Below are 18,123 nucleotides of genomic sequence, written 5' to 3'. Positions count from 1 at the left end.
GTAGTAGTAGTAGTAGTAGTAGTAGTAGTAGTAGTAGTATAAAAATGTTCCTAAATTTCTGTTTGTTCATTTCTAATTTTAAGGGAATCAAAGGTTGTTTTAAGGAGGCTTTAAATAAGGTTTTTGCCTGATTTTCTTACTTGTTAGTGCATGTATTGTGCAAAAATAAACTAAAAATATGAACACTTTAGTTTTAGGAGCAATTCTCTTCTGCTTATTAAAAACACACACACTGTTCAGTACTTCGTTGGAGGACGCAGCTGACGATGGCAAGGTCACGGGTTTGTTAGCCAGTGAACACACATACAAACACACAGTATACATGTACAAACTTGATAGACGTGTTCAAATTTCAGATGTTACAACGGAAAGAGAATGGTCAGATATTACGTGTGTGTGTGTGTGTCTTTAGCTATGAATTGGGGATAAATAGTGAATAGGGTAAAAATGTTACTAATAGACATCAGTTAAATACCCAATTAATGATTACATTTAACAGATGCTTCTACCCAAAGAGACTAAAAGTGACATTACACATTACATTAAGAATTGCAAAAAAAAAAAAAGTGTATTACGTTTTCTGAAATGTTGTGTTTAAATATGCAAATGAGGCACTAATTAATCAAATAAATACTGAATTGCATACATTTCCAGACCATAAATATGAACAGTAGGAAAAGTCAGGTTGACAATTCTAGTTTGATTTTTTTGGGGGGGGAATATTAAAGGTTGTTCCGGAGGGGATTTTGGATTTCTCTTTTCATCACTCTATAAATCAGAGTCATACTAACATCAGACAGAAACAAACATTTTCACCAAGTTTTTAGGCATAATGTTGTATAAATCAGTGTGAATGAAATATGAACCGACCTTCAGAATAACGAGAGGAATAAAAGTTTGAATAAAATGAATAAATACATAAAAGTCTGGTGTCTGTAAGAGAAAAAAAAACGTAAAGATATCGGTTGGAATTGAAATATACAAATGCAAATAGATAAAATGAAATAAAGTAAACACTTCAATGTATATTTTGGATGTTTTCTTTCTAGTAGAAAATACACCAACAACAATAACCCAAAAGCTCCAAATTGACCAATACATGAAAAAAATGATTTTGAAAGAGTCTTCCCTTAAATCTGCCGCTCTCAAACATACAACCGTCCATTATGGAGCTGGTGTTAGTCTGGCTCGTTATAATGGACTTGATGAAGACTGTGAAGTTAGTTCATTTCACTGAAGACGACTGCACTGAAGCTCAGACGGGGTTCAGTTACTGCGGCTGAAGCGAGCGCAGAAGGCTAATTTCACAGATTTTCTGTTTGTTTTGGTTGAGGGGAACTTCCGCCTCCTCAGATCATATTTACACACCGCAGCAGCTACCCAATAACAGATTTCCAGCAGAGTGTTTGTCAGTGGAAATCCAGGAAATCCTACTGGCCGACAAGATACACACAGCAGTCCGACAAGATACGTGTAGCAGTCTCAGACGAGCCTCCCCCTCTGCAGTGCCGTGTGTTTAGTGTTCAGAGAAGCGGCCTTTGATTGTCAAGCACACCTGTATTTTCAGCTAGAGACTTCCTCCCCACACACACCCCTCTGCTTTGATTGCTAAAGAGCCCTGGCGCCAACACATACACACACACACACACTAAACAACTCTTCATATCTAGGTGAGCAACTTTGACTCACATATGTGCATCTCTCTCTCAAACACTCACACACAAACACAAACAAAGAGAGAGGCATGACACAGACAGAGGTGGGTAGATGTGTGTGTATCTATATCATGTTTGTTTAGTGATTTAGTGTTTTAGTGTTTGTATACTGTAAGCTTGAAGGCAATAAAGCTCCTTAAATCCTGAGACTGACAGAGGAAGGCCAACAGTGGGACACGATCACTGGGAAACCTTTCACACATTTGAGTGAAGGGTTTTTCATTTTCCACTTGAATTTAACAGTTTGATTTAATTTGATGTAAAGTGTGCTGTATGTGTAATTATCAGGTTCAGCAATATGTGTGGATGATACCTACAGCATGAATGTACAGTATGCGAAAGGGTTACACTTAATATTATGTGTCTTTAACCACTAAATCCATCGGATGTACTTTGCTAATAGATTTCATAATCAATTAATTAATTTTAAAAATTGTAAAGAAATGACAAGTGACACTGAATTCAACTTTAAAGTTTGAAGGAGAAAGACTGAATTAGTATAGATTCTTATTTAGTATAGTATAGAATCTTTTTATCAAAAAATCATTTTTACAAAGTGGGTCCTGCAAAAGTGCTCTTTATTCACATAATTTTGACAGTGAGATTCTATAATGCTTCTAATGCTCTGGCATTGTAAAACTGTACATATTTACCATTAATCTGGATCAAAGGACGACATTCAGTCAAACCAAAAATTATTCAGACACCAGATTTAATTTTTGATATTTTTTACTAGTGGGTGCAGGACACAACAATTCATTTTTGTAAGTGAGGATAACAAAATAAAGTAGACTGTGACATTATACTCCAAAATTCTTCATACAGTGGTCAAATCCAATGCTCCCTCATTAGATTTATTTATATGTTTGTTTGCTTATTTTTGTAAGATGGTCTTTTGTGCGATCATCCACACATGCAAAGTTGGTTGATAGCATAACTGCAATAAAGTAATAGCCTAGTTAACAGTGACTTGTTTACATCATATTTATAATGTATTTTATATTATTTAGGCACGTACAGGCTATAGTTTGACAGAATGTTCTAATTCAACATGCCATGGGAAGTCAATCTAACTTAACATTTTCTTATTGTTTATTTCTTGCTCCTAACCAGTTCATCAGGCTCTTAATGATTTAATGTCATCTCTTGGAATATCGGCCAAATTTTTCCATCTCTCATCATTAGAACCCATTTTACACATGGCTCTCGATTCTGACTTGTACTTGTTCTGATGGAAATGTACCATATTTCTTAACTAGCATTTGTTATAATAAGGCTAGCCTATTAATCATTACCATGCCTATGATGTACTTTTTTTTTTATTAATCTATATAGCATTTGTTATATAAAAAACAACAGCCTACACATTTAGAAACAGTAGCAACAACATGCCACATTTGTAATATAAATCTATAGGGAAAAATCTATTCCCTTAACTGATTAACACGATTTAAATAATTAGGTAATAGCCTGACTCTAAGTTTCCAGTATCCATGGTGTAAATATTGGGTGGGGTGTGGGTTGTACTTGCTACTTGTACTTGTACTTGAGGTTCATTTGGAGCCAGGGTCTGCACAGTAGAGATTCGTTTATTTATATAGCGCATTTCGTACACAATGGTAATTCAAAGTGCTTTACATAAAAGAAAGTAAAATAATCATGACAAAATAATCACAAAAATGAAACAAAGAATATAAAAAAATTAAAATGGTTTAAAAATGTATTTAAAATTAAAGACAGTTAAAAATAGAAAATGATTTTACATGAAATATAGTGCAATCATTTTGGGTTGCATAAAATACAGTGCAATACATAAAATACAGTGCAATCAGTTCAGACATCGCTCAGTGCTCATTCAATAAATGCACAGCTAAACCAATGATTTTTGAGTCTAGATTTAAAAGTGGCTAATGTTTTAGCACATCTGATCTCTTCTGGAAGCTGATTCCAACTGCGGGTGGCATAATAAATAAAAAAAGGAGATTCCCCTTGTTTTGTGTGAACCCTTGGTATTTCTAACTGACTCAATCCTAATGATCTGAGTGCTCTGTTAGGTTTATATTCAGTGAGCATATCTGCAATATATTTCGGTCCTAAGTCATTGCGTGATTTATAAACGAGTAAAAGTACTTTAAAATCAATCCTAAATGTAACTGGAAGCCAGTGTAAGGACCTGAGGACTGGTGTGATATGCTCAGATTTTCTGGTTCTAGTCAGAATCCTGGCAGCAGTGTTCTGGATGAGCTGCAGCTGTCTAATCAGAGGCGTGTCTACATGGTGGCCAGGGGTGGCACCGGCCCCCCCTGAAATTTGGCTGGCCACCCCAGGTATACCCCGCCCCACCCCCGGCCACCAGATGTCTTGCGATAGACTTGTTTTTAGTAAATTTCTAACTGCATCTGGCAGTGACGGATCCTGGCAATGTGTAACTGCCTAGGGCCGCTTTCTTCTCCTCTTTATACTTTATTTTAGGCGGTTTCTATAGCGTGATATTTGACATATCGAGAGCGCATAATGTTACGTGATCCATGTAAAGCGCGAGCACGAATCTCCACTCGCAAGTGGATTTCCTTCACTCACACAAAACTGGATGTGTGCTTTTAAATATACATTGTTCTTTTATGAATTGGCTCTGCTTTTGCTCAGAGATTACGTGTATGCTCAAACGTTCTTGTATCACTGAAGACTAGAAGCGCTTTTTTTTCCAATTCAGATGAGGAGTAGGCTTATCTCATTAAATGGAAGCAAGCTGATTATAGTAAGCCTTCTCTAGTTATTTATTTTATTAATAGCCTACTTATTTTAGTTAAGTGCTTAACTTATAAATATGCATTCATTCAATTGTTTTATTAAGTGCATTTGTATTTTGTTGTTTTTGTATATAGTTTTGCAATAAAAGCGTATTAACCAGGTTCCAGAAATAATCACTGAGAGTGCTTCTAAAATTAGTGAGGGTGCTCTAGTCTTAATGCCCATTTTCACATCCCGTCTATTGCTTTGGCCATCATTGTGTCAATCACTGCTACTTCCAGAGTGAATCCCACATAAATATGCAGATGTCATTCCCGAAACTTTGCAACGTGTGTGTGGCTGAAAAACAAAGTTCTACATTTTAAATGGACCAAAGACTAGAAAGCTTGCAAAGAGTGCTCATTACCACTAAAAAAGCTGTCACTCTTTGTTTAGTGAGTGTATACACGATGTATTTTAACATACATCGTGCCGCAAACCATAACCCCCCCACCTCCGGCCACCCTCTTTTGAGCCAGTGCCCCAGACTGGCCACCCCATTTAAAATGCTCTAGACACGCCCCTGTGTCTAATGGTGTCCTCGTGAAGGCCAGTGAAAAAGACCATACAATAGTCCACCCTGCTGGTGATAAAGGCATGAATAAGTTTCTCCAAGTCTTGACTGGAAACAAAACATCTAATTATTTCAATGTTTTTGAGATGATAATATGCTGATTTAGTTACTGCTTTGACATGACTACTGAAACTAAGTACTGTCTCCAGAATCACCATCATTACCACAATCATTCCAGTCCCGAAGAAGCGTTTCCATCCTGCTTCAATGACTACCGTCCTGTTGCACTTACTCCCATCCTCATGAAGTGCTTTGAACGGCTAGTCATGCACCATATCAAGTCTGCCCCCCCCCCTCCCTGGACCCCTTCCAGGACCCCTTCCAGTTTGCATATCGGTCCAACCGCTTGACCGATGACACCATCGCAACTGCCCTCCACTCAGCACTCACACACATAGATAAAAAGGACTCATACGTCAGTATACTGTTCATAGACTTCAGTTCAGCATTCAACACAATCATACCTCAACAGCTTATTCACAAACTGGTCCAGCTGGGACTCAACACTTCGCTGTGCAGCTGGCTGTTGGACTTTCTGACTGGAAGACCTCAGGCAGTACGGGTCGGCAGCAAACATATCCAGCACCATCACACTGAACATTGGGGCCCCCCAAGGATGTGTGCTGAGCCCCCTCCTCTTCACTCTGCTGACCCACGACTGCACATCGTCACACAACTCCAACCGCTTCATTAAGTTTGCGGATGACACGACTGTGGTGGGTCTCATTAGCAACAGAGACGAGACAAACTACAGGAGCGAGGTGAGCCGCCTGGCCGGGTGGTGCAGTGACAACAATCTCTCTCTGAAACGTGGAGAAAACGAAGGAGATTGACTTGTTGACTTCAGGAGAGCGCACACTCAGCATGTTCCACTGACCATCAACGGTGCGACTGTGGAGAGAGTGAGCAGCACCAAGTTCCTGGGTGTGCACATCACAGAGGACCTCTCCTGGACCGACAACACCGCAGCACTGGCCAAGAAATCACAGCAGCGTCTCTACTTCCTACGCAAACTGAGGAGAGCAAGAGCCCCGTCACCCATCATGTACACCTTCTACAGAGGCACCATCGAGAGCATTCTGACCAGCTGCATCACTGTGTGGTATGGCGCCTGCAACGCGTCCTGCCGGAAGACTCTTCTCCCGAACTTGCCCCCCCCCCTTCCCTCTTCTGCCCCAGGCACCACTGAACTATAAACCTTTGTCACTTTAATCAGACTGAATAAGTTTTTTTTTTTTTCTACAATCTTTATCTGCACTGTTTGTTCGGTTTACACTCTATCTGCCATGTGCTGCTTTATTTAACTTTATTTTTATTTTTATTTATTTTTTACATGCCCTTATTTGTATAGTGTTTTTTATATTTTATATTTTATCTGTATCTATCTGTATTTTTAGGCTCTACTGTTATCTGTATGCACCATGGGTCTGAGAGTAACGCAATTTCAATTCTCTGTATGTATGTACTGTACATGTGGAGGAATTGACAATAAAACAGACTTGACTTGACTTGACTTGAGAATCACACCAAGATTCCTGACTTGATTTTTAGTTGTTTGTCCCCTAGAGTCAAAGTATGCATTCACCTTGAGAACTTCCTCTTTGTTTCCAAATGCAATAACTTCAGTTTTTTCCTTGTTTAACTGAAGAATGTTCTGGCAAATCCAGCTGCTAATTTCATCAATGCATTGGCAGAGGGAGTCAATGGGGCTGTAGTCGTTTGACAATAAGGCTAAGTAAATCTGTGTATCATCAGCATAGATGTGATAGGCAATTTGGTTCTTTATCATTATAGCATCAAATTCCTAGCTAAAATCAAACTTATTACAAAAATTAACAATTGAACATATATCAGCGTGAAAAAAACTACCATAAATGACCAAAACCATATTTCGGAAAATTGTATTGGAAGTATATATTTTTTTTATTATTTTGACTCAAGTCCCATTCGTTTACATGGAGAGGGCGGGGTTTATGAGCTGTACTGCAGCCAGCCACCAGAGGGCGATCAAAGAGCCCACAGCTGCACTTTTTAGGACGTGTGAGGCACACCCGATCAGAACAGTTCAAAGCACTCTGGGGAAAGAACACAAGCGAGTGCTGAAGCTCAGGTTGTGAGAAAAGCCGAACTTTAATTCACACAGCATCTGAAGTTAAGCCGACATGAGCGCTGACGTCATGTTTGCGCTGAGATTGAAACTAAAACTTTTGAAGAAACCAGAGGCTCACAGGAGACGCTGTGAAGAGGACTGAAACAAACATGATGAGCTGCTGCCATCTGCTGGAAACACACCTTCACTCGCCTGCAACCTTACAGTTAAGACAAATAACAATTTTTAACATCTGTTGACTGAATGATCGCTTGAGTCTGATGAAGCGCCTGAAACAAACAGTGCATGAGATCTGACCTTATTGATCTTTTCATACAATTTTATCTAAACGCACAAAAATTACTTCACACACCTCTATTGTTGTTACACTATTTACAAATGCCCAGCCAGTATGCAATAAAAAAAAAAATCACGAACGTCAAACTAAATGCCTTATGTGTCGCAGTTGACCCACAGATGATCGTTCTGTCCTCATGTTGTATAAACCTGCACAGAGGGCCTTCTTACTCTGAGGAGCAGAAAAGGACACTCTACACACAGTGTTGTTTTTAAATTAAGAACTCACTTACTGCCAGTTTGTGTTAAAGTCACAGATCAGACACAGATGGCCGTAGACAAATGTCAGAGCAACTTAAAAATAAAAAAAAGATTGTGAACTCACATTGTCCTTTTTTTTTTTTTGTTTATATTTGATTCTGTGAATCAAATTTGATGGTTGTTATGTCTTATATTGGTATTTTGTTTTTTGTTATGTGATATTGTAAAAATCACTAAACAATGAGAACCAGTTCCATGTGTTTTTCATTAATGGTTCCAGTGTAATTACATTTCCGAAGTAAAACTGTCCCACGGTTCTTTTTTATTTGTTTATTTATTTATTTATTTTTTGATACAGAAGTGAAAGGAACTTAAAGCTTCTGTTCAGAGCACGAGTCAGGAACGATCTTACACATGCTGCTATTATTCAAGGTAAGTCAGTCAGTTAGTGACAGCTGGCATTATGGTAACTGGAAGTTTGCAGATTACACTGAAACTAAACTGCACTTGTTGTCATGGAGGCTGGTGATGGGGGATGGAGTAATAATTATTTTGAATTATATTTGATTACCATAAAATGTACACACATTTTCAAATAAGAGTTAAAATTCTCTTGCATCACTCTATTGTCACAGTGCATGTGCTTACATTGCATCACATCATGACACTACAAATATTTCAAGGAATAAAACCGGCAAATAGCAAAACCAGCTTTAATGACTTGAACCCATTAATCAATACTTCCTCTTCATGTGTTTGACCAGCAGAGGGGGCTAAAGTCATCTGTAAAGCTTCTAGCCTGGATCCAATGCATTTCTGCTGAGAGCCTCATTGCTTCTGCATGCTTTTCTTTACCGTCACGCAGTAATGTCCAGAACACAACAGCAAAAGTTTGAACATTTATCACCAATTGCCTGCAGAGAATGAGAGCAATAATCAGCTCTGCCACTGCACACAGATGTTTGTACCTCAGTTTCAGGAAGGACTTTAATGACGAGACTGCAGTGCAAAGAAACCTCAACAGAAGCTGTTTTCTGTTACAGAACACTGTTTCTCTGAAACACGCCTGACAATGAATTCAAACGAGCCCACTGGATGTTTAAGAAGTCAAGGTACAGAATCACCAAGTATGTTTGCATATACAAGGAATTTATTCTGGTGACAGAAGCTTCCAGTACACAGAGACAACAACAATACACAGATTTGTTTAGACTTTAAATATGCTGTTTGTTAATAAAGATAATATCTATTTTAAAATTAGTTTCGAGTTTTTCGGAGATGTGAGCTCCAGAGTGTCAGCGGCCGTTCAGCAATCATGAACCCACAGAGAGTGCCTCACCTCGGCCAGATCTGCTGGAATTTACCACTGGTTCGGGTGTCTCTATAGTGGTTAAACATATAATTTGTTTATATTGAAAGAGACTGAAACAGGGTGTTAAGGAAGTTATTTTTACTTTTAATAACAGCTTGTAAGAGGCAGTTAATCACCCTTAACAGATGAAAGGATAGTACGACAAAGATATCGCTTTCCTCAGCGGACATTCAGACTAATGTTTTATATATGAGAATGAGCTAAAGAAATACAGAATGCTGTATCAGATGCAGGTGATCACACTCTCAGTCAATCTCTCTCTCATAATATTCTGCTCCACATAATACACAGCTTTCAGTGAAGCAACCCAACATTCCTTCGTTATTAGTTCTAAAGTGATGTTTTGTAATTAGTAATGGAGGCTTGAGCTCAGCTATTAAACTGTCAAACTGAGATTTGAATCTGTGGTGGAAGTAGTTCTGCACAAAAGAGGGCTTTTAAAGACTCTCCGTTTTTATTTTATTTATGTATTTATACACTTGTGCCGTCCAACTGTTGTGTAAACGCAATCTCACACTCATAGCTGTAAGGTACAGCCACATCTCACGGCTATGAGTGTGAGATTGCTCATATTGTGTGTGTGTGTGTGTGTGTGTGTGTGTGTGTATGTATATATATATATATATATATATATTTTTTTTTATGTATATATATATATATATACAAAAATAGGCAAAAATAAAAAAATTGTATGTACAGGTGTGCTGTGGATGAAATAAGATGTAGGGATGGACTAAGATGGGTGGTAGCAAATGAATATAAGAGGTATTGCACATATTTTTTATTGCACAATGGAGAGAGCAATAACTGTTCATGAGGTTGCCTGGGGAAGAAACTGTTCTTGTGCCTGCCTGTCCTGGTATTTGTGGCTCTGAAGTGCCGGCCAGATGGCAAAAGTTCAAAAAGGGGGTAACTTGGATGTGAGGGATCCAGAATGATTTTCTGAGCCCTTTTCCTCAATCTGGATTTATACAGTTCTTGAAGGGTGGGCAGGGGAGCACCAATAATTCTTTCAGCAGTCCGAACCGTTCTCTGTAGTCTTCTGATGTCTGATTTTGTAGCTGAACCAAACCAGACAGTTATTGAAGTACACAGTACAGACTCGATGGCGGAGTAGAACTGTTTCAGCAGCTCCTGTGGCAGGTTAAACTTCCTCAGCTGGCGAAGAAAGTACAACCTTTGTTGGGCCTTTTTCACAATGGAGTCAATGTGAGTGTCCCACTTCAGGTCCTGAATCTGAATGACTCCACTGCAGCCACAGTGCTGTTCATGATGGTGAGTGGGGGGAGTGCAGGGGGGTTTCTCCTGAAGTCCACGATCAACTCCACTGTTTTTAGCGTTCTGTCGTACATTTATAACAGAAGTTCAAGACCTTCCTCAAGCATCTCAGCAGCAATTCCCATTCAGCTCTACACTGTAGAAATGACTCTAGGTTTAACTGTAAAAGACTGTAAAAATGCTACAGTAAAAACCTGTTAATTGAATTAGAAGGAAGTAGATATATTTGGGTGGTGTAATATTATAAAACAAAGTCATTATTCAATATATTAAGATAACCCGTGTTTATTTAAATGACTAAAATAGCCTATAGACAAAGCTGGGTGGATTACTTATAAATTGTAATCCATTACTGATTCCAAATTACATGATAAAAATTGTAGGTAGACTCGAAATCCATTGCATTACACGTTTTAGGTAATATAAACAGACTACTTTTAGATTACCTTTAGATTTCTCTTGACCTATGTCACATTGACCGTTTTTCACATTAATTTAAATAGGATAATATTGTACCATTCTGATATAAAAAAAATATAGAGTAAGAAAATATATTAAATTTCTTGTTATCAACAACATAAAGTGCATTAAATATAATGTTACGTCAAGGTTTCCCAAACTGGGTTTGTGAAGGCGCTGCAGGAGGTTTATGAGTTTAATAAAGAGCTAATAATTAATTAAATCATTAAAATGTTCAATTAAAACATCATTTTAAAATGAATAAAAATAAAACACTTACTGAAAAAATGAAATATTTTATTTGTTTACATGCATGTCACATCCGTGAACTTGCAAATGTGATACGTCATTATTAAAATATTTATTTTAAAATCTCAGCGGTACTTCATATACAAATATATTAGGTGAAAGAGGATCAGATGACAAGAAATTTTGTGAATTTGTGCATTTTAATGTGTTTGAAAGACAAACGCCTTCCAAAGAGTGATGATTACAATAAAAATGAATGTTCATCAGTAGTTGATGCCGTTATTGAAACACTTCTTAAACCTGAAACGATTTCTGTAAATCCAACACCTGACTGATGACTGATCTCATCTGAATGTCCACAACACTGAAGACTTTCTGACTTTGTATAAGCAGTAGGTATTTTAGAAAGGAAAAATTAAAAGTTGATAAAGACAAATCAGGGAAAATCAATAAATTATGAATATTTTAATGCTATTGTGTAAGAGTACAACACCAATAAATTGAATGAATGAGTTGAATCAATAAACTTCAAGTAATCAAAAAAATGGTTTTATGCATTACATCATAGATCAGATTTATTTTTTATTTATTTTCAGGAAATGGGCCGACTAGAATAAAGTGCAACAATATAGGGAACAATGAACGATAGAAATGGCAAAACAAAAATTAAATAATTAATCCAAAGATTGATCATTTATGAGTAGGCTATAACATGTAAATATGATATCTGGATTGCTGTCAGATGAGCCGACCCAGCACACATCACCATCAGACTCTCCACACTCTGCTTTTAAAAACAGAAATAGGGATACATATATATACACACACACACACACACACACACACACACACACACACAGTACAGCATACAGACACACAGTAAGGATGTGTTCTTAACAGTTGTGTTTTTACCGACTAATTTGCAAACACCATTGACTTACATTACTGTAACTGTACAGACAGACATGTAAAATACATAATTCCTGGAAAAGAAAGATTGGGAAAGATTATATTAATAAAAAGCAAACAGAAACATGAAGATTATTACTTTTAAGCAGGGTCGTCGACTGGGGGTAAAACCAGTACTGATTACCAGGGCCCCGAAGGAAGAGAGGGCCCTTGAAAAGTCTGGAATATATTTTATTTAACCTGGATATTTTCATGGGGGTGGGGGGGTGGGGGGGTGGGGCATGGGGGCCCATCAGGACTGCCTATGCATAGGGCCCGGGATCTTGTGCAACGCCCCTGCTTTTAACTACAACAAGATGCTTTTATTCTAAGTGACTCTTTAATTTAAGTTTTAGCACTTTTAAAATTAGAAAGAAATAAATTAGGCTGAGAGGTTTGTGGCTCTTCTAACTAATAATATACCACCTACTTTTCGATGTCCCTATTTGTAATATGGTATAAAAATTAAAGAAATAAAGTTTTTTATTTATTTATTTATTTTATTTTTTTAATTAATTTTTTTTTTTTTCATGTAGAATGTTTTCTGTTAGGGTTTATTCATAATCATCTGAGTGAGTGAATGTGTGTGTGTGTGTGTGTGTGTGTGTGTGTGTGTGTGTGTGTGTGTGTGTGTGTGTGTGTGTGTGTGTGTGTGTGTGTGTGTGTGTGTGTGTGTGTTAGTGAGTGAATGTGTGAGTGTGTGTGTGTGTGAGTGAGTGAATCTGTGCCTGTGTGTGTGTGTGTGCGTTTGTGTGAGTGAGTGAACGTGCGTGTCTGTGTGTGTGTGTGTGTGTGTGAGTGTGTGTGTGTGTGTGTTTGTGTGAATGTGCGTGTGTGTGGGGGTGTGTGCGCGTGCGTTTGAGTGAGTGAATGTGTATGTGTGTGTGTGTGTGTGTGTGAGTGAGTGTGCGTTTTTTTTTTTTTTTTTTTTTTTGTTTTTTTTTGTTGGTTGGTTGTTTTGTTGTTTTTTTTGTTGGTTGGTTTTTTTGTTGGTTGTTTTTTTGTGTGTGTGTGTGTGTGTGTGTGTGAGAGAGAGAGTATGTGTATGTGAGTATGTGTGTTTGTGTGTGTGTGTGTGTGTGTGTGTGTGTGTGTGTGTGTGAAATGAGAAGCAGCTAGATTCACTGGCTGCACCGGTTCTGAATGAATGAATGAGTCCAGCGGTTCAGAACTGAACGTCAAAGTTCAGATACCATGACATCATTCTTTATATTTAAACAAAAGAGATTATGATGGTAATTACTATTATTATGGCTGCTTTTGTTCAAGAGTGTCACTTTAGAGCAGCTACTTGAGCATGTCACTTAAGATGCTGTGACATGTGAATGACTTTAAAGTTGATCATAATGAGACATCCGGAGCACCGTAACGAAACCATGCATTGCTTATCTTTACTGTCACATGCACGATGTGTACAAACGGGTGAAGGAAAAGATGGAAGAGATTCATGACTTTTTGTGAAGTTCATGATTAAAACAAGAAGCAATAAAAGCATGACTGATCTTGAGGTTGAGCAGTTTCTCTGCTGTTTTAAGGATGGCATTGATACAACGAGATACCGGATCTGAACATTTTCCAGTAAACAAACGTTCAAAATCATCAGATGACCAGCAGAAACTCCTGCAGTAAATCATCCTTCTGTGTTAAAACACACATGATGCTTAAACCTGAGATGCTCCGGCTCTGGGCGAAATCCTCAGCAGGACGAACCAGCTCCACCTCAGGCACATTGTTGATGTTGAGCTCGGCTGACTGACGTTGAGGAATTGTCAGAATTCACAGGCTTATGCATGCAGATGCATTGACAGATCATATAACGGCCTGATTGTTGTGTTCCTGTTTCTCTGGGTTTCATAACAGAAGCATTTGTCCAGCCCTTAGCGTGAGAATAAGAAACAAGATTCAATCGCCATAACACCACAATACAGCAACTGTACAGTCAAACTATAGAGAATATTAAAACTATGACAAATGAACAATTAAAACTTAGAAAACACTGCTCCCACTTTAAGCTTTTGACATGAATTCATAAAGTAGATTTTCTGCAACAGGAACAGATATCGTAAAGGAAGCTTGGAATTCAGTATTTAGTATATATAGTCCTAATTGTTCATTAATGACAACCTTAACTCAGATATACTTTTACTTTTTAGTTAATTTGATGCTTTTTTCAGGATTCTTTGATGAATAAAAGCATTTATTCCAAATAGAAATCTTTTCTAACAATATACAGTTTTACTATCACTCATTATCTTTTTAATGCATCCTTGTTGAGTATTGATTTCTTTCCAAAAAGAAATCCCAAACCTTTGCACACCACTGTATATTGTTCCAAAAGATTTATATGTGTATATAAAAAAAAATACAATAAAAAAAAAGTGACGTGACATACAGCCAAGTATGGTGACCCATACTCAGAATTTGTGCTCTGCATTTAACCCATCCAAAGTGCACACACACAGCAGTGAACACACACGCACACACACACACACACAGCAGTGAACACACACACACACACACACACACACACACACAGCAGTGAACACACACACACCGTGAACACACACCCGGAGCAGTGAGTATCATTTATGCAGCGGTGCCCGGGGAGCAGTTGGGGGTTCAGTGTCTTGCTCAAGGGCACCTCAGTCGTGGTATTGCCAGCCCGACACTGAAACCCACAACTTTAGGGTTAGGAGTCAAACTCTCTAACCACTAGACCATGACTTCCCCACAAACATTAACTGAATTCGGAAAAGATCAAATTAAGCCAAATATTATGCAATTAACTAATATCCAGTATTAGCACACATGCATGTGCATAGTTTACATTTCAAATAAACATAAATATTGTAATAGGACAGAAACATAACATAAACCCCTTTTAATCCCAACAGAATTGAACATACAGTACAAAACATTTCAACATTTACTCTCCTTACACAATTAGAAGCAGAGCATGCTGGGAAACCTGCTGTAACTCATTCAGTTTGAGTTCTGTGTAAAATAATCAGTTATTGCACTTACATGACTTTTTACTTTGTGCAACAAGCTATCAGTTATATTGGAGTGAAATAAAATACTTTAATTTAGATTCCAATGTTATGCAGTCTGGCTTTTCAATTACATTAGCAAAACGTGTGTGTGTGTGTGTGTGTGAGAGAGAGAGAGAGAGAGAGAGAGATGGGGACAGGGTGATTTTTGTGTCACGGCACAAGTTGTGATGTCATCTTTTCTGTTCTGGAAGGGGAAAATGTTTCTTGTAAAACATTAAGGCTCCACCTAAAAATCCTGGAGACGACCCAAAAATGAAGGGTGTGGATGTGTTTGCATTTGATTTGTTGGGTAATTCAGTCCTTTTGTTTGTGTGATTCAGCTCTCAAACAGCTGTTAAAATCACAAAGACTAGAAGATCAACATTCCTGGAGAAACCAAACCAGAAACACACACACACACACACAGTGATGTTTTGTTTAAGATGTCAGTTCCAGGCCATTGACACACTTTAGATACTATATAAAGATAACAACTCATAGATTCCATAATTTTTATTATTATTATCAATATTATTATTATTATCAACTTAAAAAATAACTTTCACTTCAACATCAAGGTTCAAGGTTCTTTATGTCACATATATATATTAGATTCATGTGATGTGATGAAATTTTCCTCGTTTCACAGTGCAACAAGAACTATGATCATACACACATAGTAAATATAAAATAATAATAAAAATAAAACTTTACATTTTTTTTGACAGTGGCTTGTGAAATTGTAATAGCAGCAAGAATCTACATCTTAAAATATATAAACTGTGCAATTAAACACGAATGTTTTTTTTTTTTTTTTTTCAGTTTACAAAACCTTTTGAGTCCTTAATATAAATAAATACAGTTTTCTTAAAACAGCAAAAAAAAAAAAAAACATGCCAGACCAACGGAATTCACCCAAACGTTGTCCCAACTAGTCGTCTCAAAGTACGTCCAGCCTGGGCTCACTGTTGATATGTGGGTACTGCTTTGCAACACTTACAGCTTTAGAACGCTTTCTACCTGCAGTTTTGAATGTTTAGTTTGATGCTGAAATGTTCAGTCTGGACGAATTGAAGCATCTAAAACATAAACTTTGTTACAGATTTAAAACTAAAGAAACATTAAATACTTACAAATCATTTAGATCAGAAATATATTTGTATCAATGGACTTTTATAATTTTAGCTTTGAATGATTTCGTTTTTCAGATCCCTCAACCCTACCGCAAACCTAAACATAACCATTTTATAGTGAATATAAAAACATATAAACGTAGAACTGTGAATCATTTTACTAACAATATAGCATAAAAAATTAATTTGGAATTGCTAATCTCAGGCCTGTCTCTAAACCTAAGCACAACCATTTCTCAAAAATAAATACAGTATAAAGAAAAGCATGACTGCAGTCTTGTGTGAGGAACAGAGCAGATGTTCGCTAAAAATCCTTTCCTGATCCGTCAAGATTACGCTGAAAATTGCACTGATTTTGTGATTTTTATGTTGAGTTTATTGGTCTGTTTGATGGTTCTACTGTCAGTCATAGCATGGCTGAGAAAACGCCACGGTTGGGGAATTGTTAGTCTTTTTATGGTTTTAAAGTGTGGTTTTCTTTAGCGCGATGTGATCCGTCGACTGGTTCACAGCTGTTTCTGTTCTCCTCAATGAGCTCTTAGTGTGTTTAAGCCCTGTGTTCACTTCAGTTTAGTCGTCCTGATGTTTTCAACGAGGTTGTTCTGTTCTGTGTTCAGTGTGTCCCGGGATCTATTTAATACATTTTGAAAACTGCTGCAACTAGATCCTGTTTCAACTTAATTTGCAACCAGTTGGTGACAATAATCAAAATGTTAATGCAATGACTTCAACATTCATAAGGATCTGTACACATTTGAGTTTATTGGCTGAATGTTGACAAAACAAATGAGTGTTACTTTTACAGTACAGTTATTAAGACAAAGGTTATGAGAACACAAATCTGAACACATGAAGTGGCATTGGATATTTATTTATTTATTGGATATTTAGATTTATTTAGTAACACATTATTTACTAAAAGACATTCAACAAAGAGCTGATGTCTAAAAGGGAAAGTTTACGCAATAATAATAATAATTTCTCAAAATATCTTCTTTTGAATGGTGACTGGAGGTCAGGAAGCAACTGCTCATAAAGGGTCTGCTGTTTTGCCTGGAGTCTTTGAGCAGATGGTGATATTCTGCTGAACACAGGACACACATGAAGATCACCACCTTCTCTTTCTTTACATGAGACACAGGGCAGATCAACACCAGCACACAAACAGACACCTTATTTGATCGGATCAGCCATAAACAAAATGCAAAAAATAGCACATCATAATAAAACAAGACAAAAAAAAAAGATAAACTGTAAATAAAACAGGGATTACTGGAGCATTCAGAGCTTCATGTTCAGTTTAGTGTGTTGTTTGGAAAGAACTACACCACATTGTTCAGTGTAATAATGAAGAGTACTTTGAGGAGACGAGTGAACTGTGCTTTTGTTAGGTTTTGCTGGTAAGTTCACACAGGTTTGGACTCATATTGGCTAAATGCTTTACATATGGAGAACTATAACTCTAGAAACATTAATAATGAATGCAATCATCTGTCCTGTCGATGTTAGAAGAAAGCTACTGCGTGTCCATGAAAATAATACTCAAACAAAGTTATTTGAAAAACACTTTACGATTTCTTTTTCTTTTCTTTTTTTTTTTAATGGTTTCGTAAGCTGTCAAAAGACGAGTCAGCTTTATTAGCGCAGTGTTTTAACATGTTATTCTCAAGCAGCTTTACAGAAACCATTACAGAATTACTGTTCAGAGACAGCAAGGAAATAGATTATAAAAATATTTATAATATGAAACCTCCTTAGGATGTTAAATAGAACTGGAGGAACTAGACTATACATTACATTGTTATTGCATTATATTACTGTGTATCGAAGAGTAAAAAACACTGTAACTGACAGCAGTTCACTAACAACATGTCCTTAATAACCAGAATGTTCCAGACAACAAAAACACAAACACACAGTTGGTTC

General features: G+C 37.2%; 1 long non-coding RNA gene across 1 annotated transcript; it reads left to right on the top strand.

Annotated features, from left to right (window-relative positions):
- The first annotated feature begins 6,613 nt into the window (after positions 1-6,613).
- Positions 6,614-9,439, top strand: LOC122136087. The gene is made up of 3 exons (XR_006153911.1): positions 6,614-7,394; positions 8,085-8,158; positions 8,491-9,439. It is a non-coding gene; the product is annotated as an uncharacterized LOC122136087 (long non-coding RNA).
- Positions 9,440-18,123: the final 8,684 nt, after the last annotated feature.

The sequence above is a fragment of the Cyprinus carpio genome, chromosome B1, assembly GCF_018340385.1.
Source record: "Cyprinus carpio isolate SPL01 chromosome B1, ASM1834038v1, whole genome shotgun sequence".
In the NCBI taxonomy this organism is placed as follows: domain Eukaryota; kingdom Metazoa; phylum Chordata; class Actinopteri; order Cypriniformes; family Cyprinidae; genus Cyprinus; species Cyprinus carpio.
Note: the sequence above shows the minus strand (reverse complement) of the source record. Positions and strands in the feature narration are given on the sequence as shown.